This window comes from Canis lupus, chromosome 29, assembly GCF_011100685.1.
Source record: "Canis lupus familiaris isolate Mischka breed German Shepherd chromosome 29, alternate assembly UU_Cfam_GSD_1.0, whole genome shotgun sequence".
In the NCBI taxonomy this organism is placed as follows: domain Eukaryota; kingdom Metazoa; phylum Chordata; class Mammalia; order Carnivora; family Canidae; genus Canis; species Canis lupus.
The window spans coordinates 36,672,624-36,690,985 of record NC_049250.1 but is presented as its reverse complement, the minus strand read 5'-3'; the positions used below and the strand labels follow the sequence as shown (position 1 = coordinate 36,690,985).

The 18,362-nt window shown below is 41.6% G+C and overlaps 1 long non-coding RNA gene across 6 annotated transcripts in view; it reads right to left on the bottom strand.

Moving 5' to 3' along the window:
• The window catches only part of LOC111093158, a 56,970-nt gene extending 39,585 nt beyond the window's left edge, over nucleotides 1–17,385 (bottom strand). For 3 of the 6 annotated variants that reach the window (XR_005381220.1, XR_005381218.1, XR_005381219.1), the window contains exons 1-3: nucleotides 16,760–17,385; nucleotides 16,535–16,655; nucleotides 3,614–3,850 (exon numbers count right to left, since the gene is read on the bottom strand). This is a non-coding gene — a long non-coding RNA (uncharacterized LOC111093158). The remainder of the gene's footprint in view (nucleotides 1–3,613; nucleotides 3,851–16,534; nucleotides 16,656–16,759) is intronic. The other 3 variants (XR_005381217.1, XR_005381216.1, XR_005381215.1) reach the window with 3 other exon arrangements.
• Between the last annotated feature and the right edge of the window lie 977 nt (nucleotides 17,386–18,362).

Here is an 18,362-nt window from a genome sequence, read left to right as displayed (position 1 = left end):
GCTTTGTACTGTGGCTTCAAGCCAAATTCCCAACTAATAAAATTTTTTTACTGTTGTCATTCGGTTATTTTTGCCCTTGAATTTTGCTTTATAAGAACATACCTCTCAGAAGTATTGGGGAGGATATAATTATTTGAGGCAATTTCAGGGACATCCTTGATACTCTCGGCAAAACATCATTAAATAGTACCCTGAAACTCACTCAAATTTCTAAACAATGTTAAGCGTGAAAAATTGCTTTAGAAGCAAAAATGCTATTTTTGTTTGCAGAATACATTTTACTGGTATTGGTGTCAGTAAAGGCCCCTGACAAGACGGTACACAGAGTAATAAAACTTTTACAAACCAGGCCGTGAAGGTCCACAAGATCTTGATAGTGAACCCATGACCCCGCACACTGAACAAAGGCTACCCGTGCTCCTCCCTACACCTGTTCATCTGCTTTGCTGGGTTTGGAATTTGAGAGCTCTCAAACACTAGGAGAAACACAAATGATTCGAATACCGGTAATAAAATCATATCTACTGCGAGCCACACTGCAGCCCACCATTGAAATTGTGCGATGAACAGTACTGATCACCATAATATGCCATGCTCCAGGTTCCAAAAGCAAACGCTCAAGACTTCCCATTGCACATACATTTAGAAATAGGTCTTATCTGCTGCTTGCGAGGGCATCCTGTAAATTCTGACTTTAGTATACCAAGTCTCAAAGATCTCCACCCGGATGGTTTCATCTGCTGTTTCTAGCAAGCCTGGGGGTGGATAGGAGCCATGGCTGGTCCCTTAGGCGAGTTACTATGCTCATGTAGCTGCTCTCCTAAATCGTCAGGGGTTTTGCATGTGTAATCTGGAAATGGATATTGAATTGCATAGTAATTTGAAAATGACGCAAAAACATTAGTTTTACAATACAGACCACAAAAACCAAAGCTGGAACAATATGGACATTGAGGTTATGATAATGAGGATGAGGGGAAAGTGCTGTGTTTATTCAGGATTTTAGACAGCTGGTAAAGATTGTTCTACTCTCTTTTCCTAAATGATGGCACCTACTTCCATGGCTTTATTAACCATTAAAATGCTGGTGCCTTCTAAATTTTGCATCTCCAGGTTGTATTTCTCTTCTGTGTTTTCTGACTGGTATAGTCTTATGTGAGCTCTCTAGGGAAAAAAAATGCCACTTTGATTCACATTGTTTTTTTTTTATTTATGATAGGCACACAGTGAGAGAGAGAGAGAGAGGCAGAGACACAGGCAGAGGGAGAAGCAGGCTCCATGCACCGGGAGCCGACGTGGGATTCGATCCCGGGTCTCCAGGATCACGCCCTGGGCCAAAGGCAGGCGCTAAACCGCTGCGCCACCCAGGGATCCCTGATTCACATTGTTTTAAGGCATGGTCGGGGCTGGTTTTGGATGGAGCTGAGGCTCTATGGCAGCATCTACAGATAACTAAGCTAAAGAAAAGACAATTTATGGGGCACCCTGGGTAGCTCAGTGGTTGAGCATCTGCCTTTGGCCCAGGTCATGATCCTGGGATCCTGGGATTGAGTCCCGCATCAGGTTGCCTGTGTGGAGCCTGCTTCTCCCTCTGCCTTTCTGTCTCTCATGAATAAACAAATAAAATCCTTAAAAAAAAAAAAAAAAGAAAAGGCAATTTATGTAGGCAACAAAAGCAGATGGACTCTATCAAATCTGATGTGCTAAAATTGCTTTAGCTTATTTTTAATAACACATTTTCTTTATTTGTGACACTATGGATTATTTTTAATTCCAAATTATTTTTGTTCTTTAACAGACCTCAAAAGTCAGTTAGATAAATCATTAGGCTAAAAATAGAAGACTTAAAATAAGCACAGTTTATTACTGGGTTGATCCATGATGGACAGATGAAAAACCTCCCACAGATGAAATATCTGTACAGACAATACTAAAACATGACGTGAGGCTATCTGGTGTTATGCTAACATGTAAAAGCTCACATAGTATTTTCAAGGCAGGTTTGCAAAAGAAAAGGTTGCGACTGATTGTTTACAACTGAAATAATGGGATCCCTGGGTGGCACAGCGGCTTGGCGCCTGCCTTTGGCTCAGGGCGCGATCCTGGAGACCCGGGATCGAATCCCACGTCGGGCTCCCGGTGCATGGAGCCTGCTTCTCCCTCTGCCTGTGTCTCTGCCTCTCTCTCTCTCTGTGACTATCATAAATAAAAATGTAAAAAAAAAAAAAAAAAAAGCTCTACAACTGAAATAATGATCATGCCTCATTTTTAGGAAATTGATATTTCAAAATATTAATTCACAGAAAACCTGAACATGGAAACAAGAACTCTTGCTTAACACAAGACAAGAAATTATATAGACCTTTCTATGAGACTTTAGCAATCATTAAAAAACCATATTCTAGCCCGAATTGTATGAAGGCATGTTTTCTGCTGACTTCAACAGATAACACCTTTACATAAACTCAGCTGAAATATTTATACTCAGGGAGGTATGTTTCTCCAAGTTTATTTTTGAGAACATTTGCACAATGAAGTTTTTCTTTGGTATTTGTCTATGCTTGCCCTTATTTCTCATTCGATTTAACTATCTATCCTATAATAGCAAATACTGTTTCAGCAGGGAAACATTTTTCTGTTTGTCTGAAAATATCAGTGTGTTTTTTTTTTTAATTATTTATTTATTTATTTACGATAGTCACACAGAGAGAGAGAGAGAGAGAGAGAGAGAGAGAGAGGCAGAGACACAGGCAGAGGGAGAAGCAGGCTCCATGCACCGGGAGCCCGACGTGGGATTCGATCCCGGGTCTCCAGGATCGCGCCCTGAGCCAAAGGCAGGCGCCAAACCGCTGGGCCACCCAGGGATCCCAATATCAGTGTTTTTATAGGTGAATGTTTTAAGTCTTAAAAACACAGGACAACTTTATTTGTTGTCCCATTTGCTTTTTTCTTTTTTGTGTTTTGAGGCTGACACTGAACACCCTGGAAAACAATATCACAGGTTTCATATTTTTCCACTTATATATTTTATTTAAAAACATTCATATGAAAACTTGAATGAAAAAATATGAAAGAAGATTCACTCCAGGAAGCAAAATGGCTGTGTGAGCCCTACAAAAATCTTATTCAGAGAGTGAAGAAACAGCAACATCAACCCAAAACTGATTTTGTTGTATGTCATTTACCTGCGTAGGTGTTTAAAATAAAAAAGTGCTCCCAGCTGCTTTACTTTCACAGAACAAAGGATTTCATGTTAACCTCTTCCAAAAGTTATCAGTTTGTCAAACATTATATTACCAAAACCCAATATTACTGAGATAAGCTGTATAGAATTTAGTGGCAAAAAAAGACAATTCATTAAAATGCGAATTTTAATGCTACCTAATAAATTAGTAACCACCTTATGGCACTCTAAGATTATAGTAAATACCTAGGCATTTAAATGAAAATGTAACTTCATTACCTTTTAAAAAAACTTAGGCTAAACTTGAATACGTCAGTGATGCCATTTGTTTTCCTTCGGGACTATAGTTTCTCAATATTGTTGTAAATATTTCTTACTTTAAATGAATTTGGATTGAGGAAAATGTTTAGAATGTTGGTTCCTTTTTACCTGTATGCCTCGTGGATTGGTGAGAAGAGCTCTCCAGCACTACTTTTGCCCTGCAAGCACGCGGAGGCAGAGATTCCTTAGTTGGGATTCCTCAGAAGGGCTGCTCGAGCTTCTCCACTTGATCCTGGAAGACAACTTCAGGCCCAGCTGTGTTCACTTGAGCATGAGTGAGACAGACTCCACTACAATCTCCTCCTACCTATTTCAACATTTGTAGAATAAAGATGATACCTTAAACTGCAAATAAACATCAAAATTGATTCCATTTTTATTATATAGAAGATTAGCATACAAAGCACTAAGGATATTTAACACCCAAAGGAGAGCATTTTGGTGGATTTCCTTCCAGTATTTTTATGCGTACTTATTTTCAGTATATGTTTCCTACACAGTAGTAAATCCTTATTTTGTGGGTCCCAGATAAGATTGCCTATTATAAAAGGAAATATACAAGTTCAGCATTGAGTTAAAAAATAGAGCCAAGATTTAAAAAAAATGATATGAAACATTGAAATACCAGGGAAGAGCACAGAATCAGATTTTCACATTACCTGTATCACATTGAAGACAGAGTAATTAAGGACGATGTCCCTTCCAATAAGAGAATCTACTAGGAATCTTTGGTTCCAAAATAAAATTAGGAGGTGACGTGGATAATAGATTCCATATTGCTTAGTAGTTTATCTGTGCAAGGGAGAATCTTGCATTGCTCGTTCCAAGGTTGAAATACAGTCCAAGGAATAATATTTAATGCATTCTTTCCATGTGATCATAAGTAATTTTTATTGTTTTGGAAATAATTTTGAAATAAATCCCTGATGGGGTTGCCAAATACAAAAAAGTGCACTTCATAAACCGGGGATTGAGGAGATATTACAAACAACTCTATTTACTCTAGAAAAATTCTCCTTTTTTTTTTTTTTTTAAAGATTTTATTTATTTATTCATGATAGTCACAGAGAGAGAGAGAGAGAGGCAGAGACACAGGCAGAGGGAGAAGCAGGCTCCATGCACCGGGAGCCCGATGTGGGACTCGATCCCGGGTCCCCAGGATCGCGCCCTGGGCCAAAGGCAGGCGCGAAACCGCTGCGCCACCCAGGGATCCCGAAAAATTCTCCTTATTAAATAGAATTTTAGGGGTGCCTGTGTGGCTCAGTCATTTGAGCATCTGACTCTTGATCCTGGCTCAGGTCTCGATCTCAGGGTCATGAGCTCAAGCCCCATGTTGGGCTCCATGCTGGGAATGGAGTCTACTTACTGATAAACAAATAAATAGATTTTTAAAAATTATTCTAAGTTAGAGATGTTCAACTGCTTAGAGGGGAGTGTTATTTCATCAACTTACTTGTAAGGTAATAAATATTAAGTTATAAAAAAAAGTTAATGAAGTTAAAGCTTTAGAAATACAAGGAACCATTTTTATTACAGTGTTTGTCGTATTCCCCAATAGAAGGATCTGTGTGGAACAAACTGAATATCCGATTTTCTTAGATTTCAAACTCATGTGTCCAACAACTCCGTGGGAGGTTTTCTCATTGCCAAGTAGCCTATAATCGTGACATAAAGTTTCTTTCCTTTTAGCTTCTTTTTTAAATGAACCAGTGTCATCAACGTTCATGTATCTTTTTTAAAGAGACAACGAACTTCTTGAAGGTTGGGACCATGTCTCTCTTTTATATTCCTGGCACTTTTCAATGGCTGATATACCTCAGGCAATCAGATGGTGTCTTTTTTTTTTTATTAATTTTTTTTTCTTTAAATAGGCTCCACGCCTGGTGTAGAGCGACACAGGGTCAGAATTCAGCACCCTGAGATCAAGAACTGAGCTGAGATCAAGAGCTGGATGCCCAACCAACTGAGCCACCCAGGTGCCCCAAGGTGTCTAACAAATGAATGAATGAGCCACTTTCATATTAGTGCTCTATACTCCTTTCAGTATTTCATAACAAAACAGGAAATTATTTTTTTTAACTCCTCCATGTCCTTCTTCATCTTCATTATCAAACTTTATTAAATAGCTGTGTTAGTTTCCTGTGGCTGCTATAACAAATCATCATAAACTGGGTGGCTTAAAAACAACATAAATTTATTCTTTCACAGGTGTAGGCTGAGTCATCATCCCTGGGAAAGCGGAGAATCTTTCCTTGCCTTTTCCAGCTCTAGTTCTTTGGTTTGCAGATGCATCGCTGAGTCCCTTCCTATCTTCACATGGCCTCTCTCCTCTCTGTATTTTCCTCTTCTGTCTCTAATAAGGACATGTGTCGTTTGCTTTAGGGTTCACCCAATTAATCCAGCATGATCTCATCTTGACATTCTTAATTACATCTTCAAACATGTTTTTTTTTCCAAATGAGACCATATTTTAGGTTCTGGAGAGACCATCTTTTGGGGATGTCTATTCAACCCGCTATAATAATTAAACGTGCAGATTTCTTCCTACTGAATATTTTACACTTTTAAAAATAGGCATAGGGGATCCCTGGGTAGGCTCAGTGGTTGGTGCCTGCCTTTGGCCTGGGGGCGTGATCCTGGAGTTCTGGGGTCAAGTCCCAAGTCAGGCTCCCTGCGTGGAACCTGTTTCTCCCTCTGCCTGTGTCTCTGCCTCTATCTCTCATGAATAAATAAATAAAATCTTTAAAAATAAATACATAAATAAAAAATAAAAATAGGCATAAATATTTGTATTAGTGGCACAAATGTTAAGCTGACATTATAAAGAGCCTCAAAAAACATGGTGGCCTAAAAAAAGGCAGAAGCTTATTTCTCTCTCATCTTACAGTCTGGCCAGCCTAGGCTGTAGAAAGGCTCTGGTCCATTAGGTCTTTAAGGGATCCTGATGCCACTGATGACTGTCATCTCAGTATCTCAGCCCAAGAAGCAGGAATAAAATAGAGCAAAGTATTTCCTTTAAGCAAATGAGACTGGAGTTGCAGGCATCCCTTCTACTCTGCCGTTCTATCGCTGAGAACTTATTTACACGGCTACTGCTAGCTGCCAGGGAGACTGGGCGATAGTTTCTTTAGTGGAGTGGCCACATACCCAGATAGAATTTTAGTACTAGTGGAAGGTAGAGGAATGGAGTGGAAATCACTAACAACATGTGAAAACTTAAAAAAAGAGGCAAAACTTTAACTCTCCAAATCATATATTTTTAAATTAAATAGCTCATTGGTAGAATTATTCACAAGTTATGCATATAATTACACCATTTGTCATCTTCATTCATAGGCTGGAAAATAAACATTAACTTTCCTGATTTCTTAAAATTCTTAATGTCTTTGGCATTAATTATCTTAAAGGAAGAGATTACTCTGACACTCTTCAGAAGTCAAATGATAGGCACTGTTTGGTTAGTCATTGTTATTTTCCTAGAACTATCATTAAAACTTTATTAGAAAATATATCTGTCTTGGGTAATTCATCCCCTGGTTTCCATGAAAGAGTGTTTTTCTGGACTTTTTGTCCTCCACCCCTTTACTCTTCCACATGGTGGTGGAAGGAATTACCTGGGAGGAGGATGACAGCCATTCTCTGCGCTAAAGATTCAAACTTTCCCTCTAATGTGCTGTTTTGAGGACTAGACTGGCGCAGTTTGTCATTACTTGGCTTTTACTCCAAGACAGACTCCTCATCGACCCTATCAGTGATAGAGTTAAAGTTTGGGTCATCCTTTTCCAGACTCATGCGTCTCTTCCAGTTTAGAATTTAGGTGGTGAGAAGAAGGAGTAACATATGAATCCCTCTAATTTCAACAATGACTATGAAGCTTCTTTGTTTCCCACATGATTTGTGAGCATAAAAATAGTGAATCAGAACGTTCCTGAAAGGCTACAGCCAGATATTATGTTTAATGTTGTTAAAGATACGGTAATATTTCTGTCCAAGGGAGAGATCTGTTTCCAGTTGACACCCAATCTGATAGTTATTCTTCTAATTTGAAAGGAGCAAAACATAATACCTTACTCCCATCCCACTCCATACTTTCCTCCTACCCTGCTCCTACCCTCATCGCTACCAACAGGCAGCACACAGAGGCTGGAGTCCTAATATGAAAGACAGAGAGGGTTAATGGGCTGCAGAAAAACAAAGAGAAGCTATAATGGGTTATAACTATTTAGCAATGAGAACTGAACAAATCAACCTCCTTAGAAATGCCACTGGCAGAGATGACACTGATGGAAACATTCAGAAATTGCAAAAAAGATAAAGAAAGGTTTGTACAAGGAAGTGACCATTTCCACAGCCCTGCAAGAGGAAAGAAAAGCACGAAAACACAAGAAAAGGGCCAGCAGAACCTGGCACCGTGAGAACAACAGAGAACAGAACAGAGATGGCTCCTTAGGCACACTTGGCTAAGGATTCAGTTGCAAAGAGAAACTTGAAGCTAAAATCAAAACTTTGCTGAATTGTTATTATGGGTTCAATTTAGGATCAAGTTACTCATATATACTTCACTTTCTCTTCTGTGGTGTCAGCCAGTTGTAACCGATCCTTCATGTTGTGTCTACAAAGTTCCTACGTATCAGGGGAAACTCCTATAGTTATTAAGAGTATATGGAGGCTGGAAAGACCACAGCTGATACTTGGAATCAAAGTTCCGATGTTAATGGACATAGTGGGTAAATAGCACCCCTAGATGATGCTACCTCACAAAGGCCTGACCATACCTGAGTGGGCTTCATGTCACACATTTTTGAGGAGTGACTGATGAATGACCATGACCAAGCTATCCCTCTCCCTCTCTCTCTCTCTCTTTGGCTCTAAAAGCATTATACACGACACTGGCAAGAAAGTCATCTGAGGGATCCCTGGGTGGCTCAGCGGTTTGGCGCCTGCCTTTGGCCCAGGGCGTGATCCTAGAGACTCGGGATTGAATCCCACCTCGGGCTCCCGGTGCATGGAGCCTGCTTCTCCCTCTGCCTGTGTCTCTCTCTCTCTGTGTGACTATCATAAATAAATAAAAATTAAAAAAAAAAAAGAAAGTCATCTGAAATTTTGCAAGATTTCTTAGAGCCCATTTTAAAGATTTTGGTAGCATGAGGTCCTTTGAATAAATTTTATAGTATTTTGGTTACATTATGGAACATAATTTTAACATTCTGAGATTCCTTCCCTTTCCCTCATTCCCCATATTCGATCATTCCAAGTAATCTTGATTATGCTTCTAGACATTCTTTTTTGTTGTTGTTGTTTGTTTATTTATTTATTTATTTATTTATTTATTTATTGCCTCTAGACATTCTTAAGTGTATTTCCTCTTTCTGTAAATGGGTTGAGGTCCATTTACTTTGTCTCTTGGACGTGTGAAATAATCTACCAAGTGGTTTTCCTCCCTTGTTCTCCTCATAGCTGCCAGTAAACTTTCTAAATCCAGATCTGATTCACTCTTTCTCAAACTACACAAATTTCAGGTACTCTCAATGGACTATAGGATAAAATCCCAACTCTAAAGAAGTGGTTCTGAAAGTGTGGAACCAGGACCAGCTGTGTCAACATCACTAGGAAATTTGTAAAAAATGTAAATTCTTGCCCTCTCTTACCCCAAATCTGCAGAATCAAGATCTCTGGGGATGAGGCCCAAGGATCTGTGCTTTTAAAAGCCTCCAGGGGATTCTGATAAGTGTCTAAGTTTGCAAATCACTGCTAGAGATTGGCCCAGCGGTTATGCTGTCTCACTTCCCACCCCCCAGGCTCACATGTGTCCTCTGTGCATCTGCCCTCAAACCTTCCCACGACTTCCCAAGCATACTGTGCCCTTTCACATTTCTGTGCTTTGGCACTTCCTGTGTCTGAAATGCTATTCTACTCCTCCACTATCTGGTCAACTCCTACTAGGTACCTTAAATCCCTTTGGAATAAGCAGGATATAAATAAGTGTATACTCATCCTTCAACATCCAGCTCAAATATCACCTTTCCTGCAAAACTTTCTCTGATACCCAGACAGATTTAGTCACTCCTTCCTCTGTGCTGCCCTTATATCTAACGCTCCATGCTATATTTGTTTATGCCTCTCACACTGCAAGATGGATCTGTGAGGGCAGTCTCAGTTTCAGTGCGTCCTTTAAAATGCTGAAATCATAGATGTTCCCAATAAATAATTACTGAATAAGACCTTATTTGGTGGTTTAAGAAGCAAGCCTGTCTACCCCTTCTGTTTGGTTTTTTAAAATTCCTTTCTGTTGACTGAAGATGAATCCTCTTCTTCCAGGGGAGATTGCTCTCTTCTTTCTCTTCAAATGGGAGGACAGATTTGAGAGAGAATGACATGAAGAGATGAGGCAAAAGAAAATCAGCCAGATGGGTCACTTTATGCCTGAAGGTCAGCAGAGTATGCCTTTCTTCCGGAACTCTTACTTAAAACAAATAATCTTGAAACAAATCCAAATTTTAAAAAATATTCTCTAATCATATTTTTCTTCATAAACCTTCATTTATGAGAACAGCTGAAAAGCCACAAGTATTTAATACATGTTGGAAATCATAAAATTCTGTGTATGTATGCCAGAAAATAATAGATTCAGTCTACAGAAATTATATCAGTCTCTGATCATATTTTCTATACTGGGAAGCAAGGGTCATTGATAATAGGATATTCTGAAATTTTTTTTCTTTCTAAACAAAACTTTAAAAATAATATTTTATATTCATTTGTCTTCCTAATATCCTATATGGTGTTAATCAATGTAGTGTCTAGACTGAGCAATACTTTGTGTGTACATCTACTTGTTCAGTAACAGTTATAATAACCGCAAGGCTTAGCATTTTCCTACACTGTCATGAATGAACAACAGTTTTCTAACTGAACCTCGATATATCGTTTTCACAGAATTGAAAAAATTTGAAATTAGAAACACCAAATCTTCTGACTGTTCTGAACTGGAAGTTCTATCTGTACCATCAGCCTATAACTTCCCATTTTCTCACCATGACTGGTAATTAGCTATATAACCTACTTAGCTGATATGAGTGGGTGCTCCCCGCTTTTCCACTACTTTTGACCTGCTACCTTCACCAAGACTCACTTCTTCCGGGTCAAATATGTATTGAAGAGCAGTGTAAGAGAAGAGGGAGGCTGGAGATACAGTCCTGAAGAAAATATGTACTGGGTAAAGGATGGGCGGGTGTGTAAGCAAAATGATGGTGGATCAAGGCTGGACAAGATTATAGAGTTTCCCATCACAATGGTAATCATGGACAGAGGGAGTTAGAGATGAAGACTGGTTATATTCACCATTAGCTCTTGGAACTAAGGAAACCTAGGAACAGAAGGAAGGACGCTTTTTGGAAACGGCCAGCCATCAGGAATCGTCTACCTTGCCCCTGCCATCCCAAACCTCTTGACACCACTCTGATGCAGCCATTACCCATGCTTTGTAACTCAGTTAATGTTCTCTTCTTCACAATTAGACTGTCCCTCCTGAAAGGCAGGAAACATCTTTAGTTCATCTTTATATCCTTAAGGCAGCTGGCAAAGTATGGATTCCCAAATAGGCTTCTGATGAACAAATAAGTTAAATATCATTCAGAAAGAGTTAGTTGTTAACACTGAAATAACCACCTCACACCGGGTCCAGACTCTCATTTAAATTATATATCTTAAGCAAGTCTGAAAAAAAAGAAGGCACTTGTCTTCTGTGAAGTGCTCCAAAAGTAGTGTTCAAAGTATTTGCCTTGCTAGCTGGAGAGCTTCTCGAAGAACAGAACTGTTCTGATTCCACCACTTGATTCATTGCTTACACTTTCCTTAGGCTGCAGGAGTAGTCACTGAAGGATGCCTGGCCTGTGTGTCCACTTGGCACAGAGTTTCAGGAAGAATTCAAGGCTTCTGAAACTCTATTACAAATTAAGCCAGATTCTAATTCTGATCCCAGAACCCTAAAATCTCCCCCAAAACCTACCAATCAAAGATGTAAACAAGAAGTAGAGAAAGATAAAGACATCACAATCATGCAAAGACTCATAACGGTCCATGAGAAACAATTTGCATGAATAACAAGAAATCCTAGCAATAAATCCTAGCAAATTAATTTAAACTATTAATTTCAAAATACCCACATATCAAAATGTACTTGTCATTATGGATGTACTTATATTTGAGTAAAGGTAATATTGGGAAATATTGTAAAATCCATAATTATAAAATAATTTAGAGTTTGCAGAGTAATTTACCATTGAATTAGTTTTTAATAGCATCTTACCATTTTGCATTTAAATGTGATTAATTAATAATGCTTGATTGGATTCCCTCTTCTACCTCCTTCCCTCTCCTCACAGATACTAAGAAAAAAAGAATTCAAATGACAGACACAGTGGCAAGTCTAAAACAAGGAGGCTGGAAAAATGTACCCACTGTATGACTGACACCTAAAGAGCTGAGAAGATAAGCCAGGGAAATTATTTGTGATCAGGGAAATTCATGGAAATCATGCCCTAGGCTACGAAAGGGTAGAGGAAAAACTGTTTGCATCTCTCCAAATAAACCCCCAATGGTGGACTCCATTATGATTAGAAATCAGCACTGGCAAATTTGCTTTTGTTTCTGGCCATTCCTTTAAACCTGAGAGAAAGCTTCCCGACATCTAATCCTTTCCCCTCATCTTTTTCAGAACCTGGTTTCATCACTTTCTTTGTTTCTCAACCCTTTTCTCTCCCCAGGCTGCTTCATCTCAACTAATAAACACGCTGGAGTATCACGTAATCTCGCCATCTGCCTCCCCTGGCATTCCCTACTAGCTCTCACCCTTTTCTTCCTTCCTTTCTGTTCAGGATCATCACAAGAGCTATTTAAACTCTGCTCTACTCACCTTTCCAATAGTCCCAAACTTCTGAAATTTGCCTTTCATTGAAAGAACTTTCCCTAATGCCATAATGGCTACTTTTATTTTTTAAAAAGATGTTTGTTTGTTTATTTATTTATTTATTTATATATGGGGGAGAGAGAGTTGGTGTGAACAGGGTGAGGAGCAGAGAGGTAGAGGGACAACAAGCAGACTCTCCACTGAGTGGGGAACCTGAAGCAGGGCTCGATCCCAAGACCCTAAAATCATGTCCTGAGCTGAAGCCAACAGTCAGATGCTTACTTGACTGAGCCACCCAGGACCCCTGTAAGTGGCTATTTTTAAAACAGATTATCTAAAAAACATTTTTAAATGAATGAATGAATGAATGAATGAATGAATGAATAAATAAATAAATAAATAAATAAATAAATAAATAAAACAAATTTTCTAAGGGACACTTATTGGTCCTTCTTTCACCTTGAACCCTTTGCGACACTGGGCACTGGTGACCCTTCCTTCCTTCTTAATATTCTCTCTTCCTTGGACTTCCAGTGTAATGATTTCTCCTGACCTTTCATGATTCCTGAACTTTGATTTTAAAACCTGGTTCCATCACTTTCTCTGTATAGTCTTGGATAAGTTGTGTGAACTTAGGTTAGTTGTACTGAACTAATCAGCCTTTGACCTTCTTAGCTGTCAGTCAGGTCAGGGTCCCAGTGGGTGACAGAGGCCATAGTAAAGAGTCTAATCAAGGGAGTATTACGAGGATGGTGAAGCATCAGGAAACCATTGGCAGAGCCAGGTGGAGCTGGAAACTTGATAGAGGAACTTTGGTCATGGGAGAATTCAGTCACTGCCAAAAATAGTGAAGCTGGGTTGGGAAAGTGTAGTAAATACTCTGACCCCTTCTTACTCCTACTATCGTCTAGTATTCTTCTGGTGCTTTCCATTGGCCAAACCTTAGTGGAAACCCAGAGTATGAAGGAGGCTGGATGATGGAAACTCTAGAGCTCAGCCTCCTGAGACACACAGCAAGGCAGGGAAAAGTAGAGAATGAACCCTGATGGAGGATCAGCAGAAAACAGCCAGTTACAAGTGCACTACCTATCATCTCCTTCATTAATTTAAAACTATTTCATGTGCCAGGAACTATTCTAGAGAATACAGAGAATCCCAAGACAGAAAAGATGACCACTTTCATGGTGCTTTTGGTGTTCTTAGGGAAGACAGTAAAGCAATAACCATAAGTATTTGAGATCACAGATAACAATTGAAGAAAAGGAGGACTAAGACTCTAATGCAGACTTCATCTCTGAGACTACTGTAGAACTTAAAATAAATAAGAAGGGAGGAAGGAATAATAAACTTTTTAAAAGCTAGGGGAGAGTATTCAAACAAGAGAGATTAGTAAGGGCAGAGTGCAGGCATCCTGAAGTTGACACCAGGTTGGCTTATTCAAGGGAGAGACAGGAGGCCAGTATGGCTGGAGGGAGGGTAGCAGGAGATGAGGTAGGACTGGTTGGCAGAAGCTAGATCACAAAGGGCTTTGTAGACCAGGCAAGCAGTTGGGATGTTTTTGCTAATGCAACAGGCTGGGGTGGCAGGTCGGAGCGTAAGTTAAGGCATATCTAATTTCCATTTGTACAATATACCTTCAGCAATTCTGCGAAAAATAAGTTGTAGCAGGCAAGGATGGAAACATCCTGTTATAGTTTGCACTGTCCTGACTGCTCCCAGGTTCAGGAGAGCTGCGGGGGTGGGGGGTGGGGGTGGGGGGAGTGGTTTGTAGGGGTGGCACTCTTTGGATGAGGATGGGTGCCTGACCTCAGACTGGTTGGCCACTAAAGATGTGGCTTAGAGATAAAGGGTCTTGCAATTAGACTGTGCTTCTGAAATGTAGATGAGAGGATAAAAGAACTAGCAGTCAGTAGTGTGAGGACAGATCAAAGAGGTAGAGAAAAAAATGGAGATCCGATGGGAACGAAGTAAGAGAACAGCTTCTGTTTCGAAGGGCCTGGATTCCTACTAGCTACTCATCTATATCCATATAAACACTTCTGCTTTCACCTTTTTAATTAAGGTGGTCTCTGGATCTCTCTTTCTTACATGCAAAATAGTCTAATGAACACAACAGTGTTCTCAAGATTTCATTCTTCCCTTCTCATTCGTATCAGTCAGAAATGACAAAGATCTGCTGCGGTAGCAAATAAACCCCTCAGATCTCAGTTGCCCAAAATGACCAGTGTTGACTTCTCACTCACTTTAAACACCCATCATGAGGTGAATGGGACTCTTTTCTGCATCATCCTCCCTCTAAAACCAAGACTCACGGAGCATATCCTCTCTAGAACATTGTTGATTGCCATGGCAAAGAGAAAAAAAGAGTTCTGGAAGGTCTTGCATCAGCAATTAAATGCTATGCTCACAATTCACGGCAGAATGTGTCACGTGGCTCATTCCAACGACAAGGAAGCCAGGAAATGCAACCCTACTTGTACCTGAAAGAGTACAGAAAATATCTGATACATTTGCCACCATTCACTCATCCATAACCATGGCTTTGCCTGCTGCCTATGCACCAATGTCAAAATTTCTAGAAGCCCCATTGTCACTCCTTATCCATATTTTCAACTACCTACTGGAAGGCCACCATTGGCTTATATCATAGATATTTCAAATCTCAAGTACCGAGACTGAATCCTTTATCTTTCCCAGAAACTTTGTGTTCTTTCTCTCGGTTAGTGGTCCCATTATTGAGCCACTATATCAAATAAACTCAAGTGTTATCTTTGACTCCTCCCTCTCTCCCACCATCCAGTTAGTTGCCAGGCCTACAGATGTTCTCCTCTAATTTATTTTCATCCTGCTAACCCCATGACCATTACCCTACTTCAACCCTTCATGGATTCTTGCCCAGGCAATTTTGTTGGTCCTCTCTCTGGTGTTTCTGCCTTAATATCTTTTCCTATAAACTGTGATCATTTATTCATTCCTCAAACATTTATAGAGTCCTTACTCCTTCTTAGTGCATAAGTAATGAGCCTACCTTGAAGAAATTCAGTCTAAAGGCAGAGACAGGGCAGCCTGGGTGGCTCGGTGGTTTAGCGCCGCCTTCAGCCCAGGGCGTGGTCCTGGAGACCCGGGATCGAGTCCCACATCGGGCTCCCTGAATGGAGCCTGCTTCTCCCTCTGCCTGTGCCTCTTTCTCTCTTTCCTTCTGTCTCATGAATAATAAATAAAATCTTAAAAAGAAAATAAAGGCAGAGACAGTGATGTAGGCCAAACATTTCAACACAATGAGCAAATGTGGTAATTATGTAGCGAATAGTGGAGAAATGGAAAGGAAACATCAAATTGAGTGTGGTGCTGATGGGAAGGTAATGTTGGAAGCTTCCAGAGAAGTATAACTTCAGCTAAATGAGAAGGCACTAGGGAGCTGCTCCTCCACCTGAACCACAGCAGCTGGAAAAGGTGGGAGGAAGAAGCATGTGTCTGACATCACCGAAGCACTTGTCCTGACTCAGCCAAACCAAGGTGGATTGAGAAGAATGGCGTGCAAGAGCAAGCAGGAACCTGATCAGCGAGGACCCAAAGTGTCCTGGTCAGTCATCCAGCAGGCAAGTGGTGGAAGGTCATCTAATGAAGTAAGAAACTCAAAAGGAGGAGCAGGTCTTGTGGGGATGATTATTTTATTTATTTTATTTTATTTTATTTTATTTTATTTTATTTTATTTTATTTTATTTTATTTTATTATTATTTTATTTTATTTATTTTATTGGGGGGATGATACTTTCAATTATGGATACCTTCACATAGCTGAACACTGATTCCAGGCATAGTAGCAAGCATCTAACTTTTCTTTTCTTTTTGATTTCTTTCTTTTTTTTTGCATCTAACTTTTCTACAGATGACCCTTGAAAAATGTGGGGATCTGATCCCTACAGCCAAAAATCCCTATATAACTTTTGACTCCTTCCAAAATTAACAATAGCCTACTGTTGACTGGAAGCCTTACCAATAAATGATTAACACACATTTTTGTATGTATATTATGTGGTGTATAATTTTATAATAAAGGGAGCTTGAGAAAAGAGGTTATCGAGCACATCATAAGGAAGAGAAAATGCATTTACAGTACCGCACTAGAATGAAAAAAATCTATGAGTGGACCCACGCAGTTCCAATCACTGTTGTTCAAGGGTCAGCTGTATTTTAATTCTCACAATTCTACGAGGCAAAAGTGTACTATTATCTTCATTCTGTAATTTAAAAGCAAACACTGAGATTCAGAGATTAATGACTCGACCGCTTCCACCCTTACTAAATCTGTTCTGCATTGGAGCCCAAGCTGCCAGCCGCGTACCAAGCCCTGCGAAGTTTAAGGTTCCTGCGGGACCAACCCCCGAGTGTGTCCACAGGCTGGAGGGCAAGGGGAAGGAGCAGCTTGGGGTGGGGCTGGGAGGTCATGAGAAAGGGGGGGGGGGCACGGTGGGATCAAAGCAATGCGCGCGGATGAGATGGCTCAGCCGACTCTGAAAAGGAAGAAGAGGACAACCAGGGACATGAAAGTTAAAAAAGGGCAAAAAAGTGGAAAAGACACCAGCAGAAAGAGTTGGAGGAGCCCTTGGACAGCGGGAATCCTTGAAATGTCTCTCCGTCAATCTTTTTTTTGGGAAGTCCCTAGGCCAGGTGTCCCTACTATCAAGCCACTTATAGCAAAGGACCTCTGGGGTCAGAGGGGGCATCGGGTCAAGGGTGGGCCTTTCTACCCCACTTCTCCATGCCTGAAGGACCACGTGGCGACCTGATATCCCACGTGGGTGGACTACCGGGGAGCTTCACTGTCATCAGAGCCCATCAGGAACTCTTGTTCCTCTAGGGCCGCCCGGGGGACTGGGTGCCAGCGTCCCCAAAGCCGCTCGCTCCAACAGGTTCCTGCGCAAACGACCCACAGACCCACAGGCGGCGGCCAGGATCCCGGGGCAGCTGGCGGCCTGGACGGGTCTCGGGGGAGGGGAGGAGGGGGGCGGGGGGGGGGAGTGGAGGAGGGGGGCGGGAGGAGGGGGTCAGGGGGAGGGAGGAGGGGGGTAGGGGAACGGGGAGGGAGGAGGGGGGTAGGGGAACATGGAGGGAGAGGGGGTAGGGGGCCAGGGGTAGGGGTAGGGGGTAGGAAGGAAGGGGGAGGCTAGAGGGAGGGAGGAAGGGGCAGAGGGAGGGAGGAGGGGGCAAGGGGAGGGAGGAGGGCGGTGAGGGGGAGGGGAACAGGGGGAGAGAGGAGAGGGGCAGGGGGAGGGAATAGGGGACGGGGACAGGGAGGGAAGAGGGGGTAGGGAGGGGGTAGGGGAACGGGGGAGAGGGGAGGGGAATAGGAGGACGGGGGTAGGGAGGAGGAGGCTAGAGGGAGGGAAGAGGGGGCAGGGGTAGGGAGGAGGGGGCGGGGGGAGGAGAACAGGGGTAGGGAGAAGGGGGTAGGGAGGAGAGAGGCAGAGGGAAAGAGGAGGGGGAGGGGAACAGAGAGGGAGGAGGGGGCGAGGGGGAGGGGGTAGGGAGGAGGGGGCAGGGGTAGGAAGGAGGGCGGGGGGGGGGTGGCAACAGGGGGAGGGAGGAGAGGTGCAGGGGAGGGGGGAGAGGGATTACCTAAGAGACACTTACTGTCCCCCCTTCACCTTGGACCCTTCCTTCCTTCCTTCTTAATATTCTCTCTTCCTTGGACTCCAGTGTAACGGTTTCCCCTGACCTTTCACGATCCCTGAACTTTGATTTTAAAACCTGTTTCCAAAAACAAAAAAACAAAAAAACAAAAAAACAAACAAACAAAAAAAAACCCTGTTTCCATCACTTTCTCTGTTACAGCCTCGGGTAAGTTGTGCGAACTCAGGTTAGTTGAGGGAGGAGGGGGCAGGGGCAGGGAGGAGGGGGCAGGAGGAGGGGGAGGGGGGAGGAGGGCAGGGGCAGGGGGAAAGTTG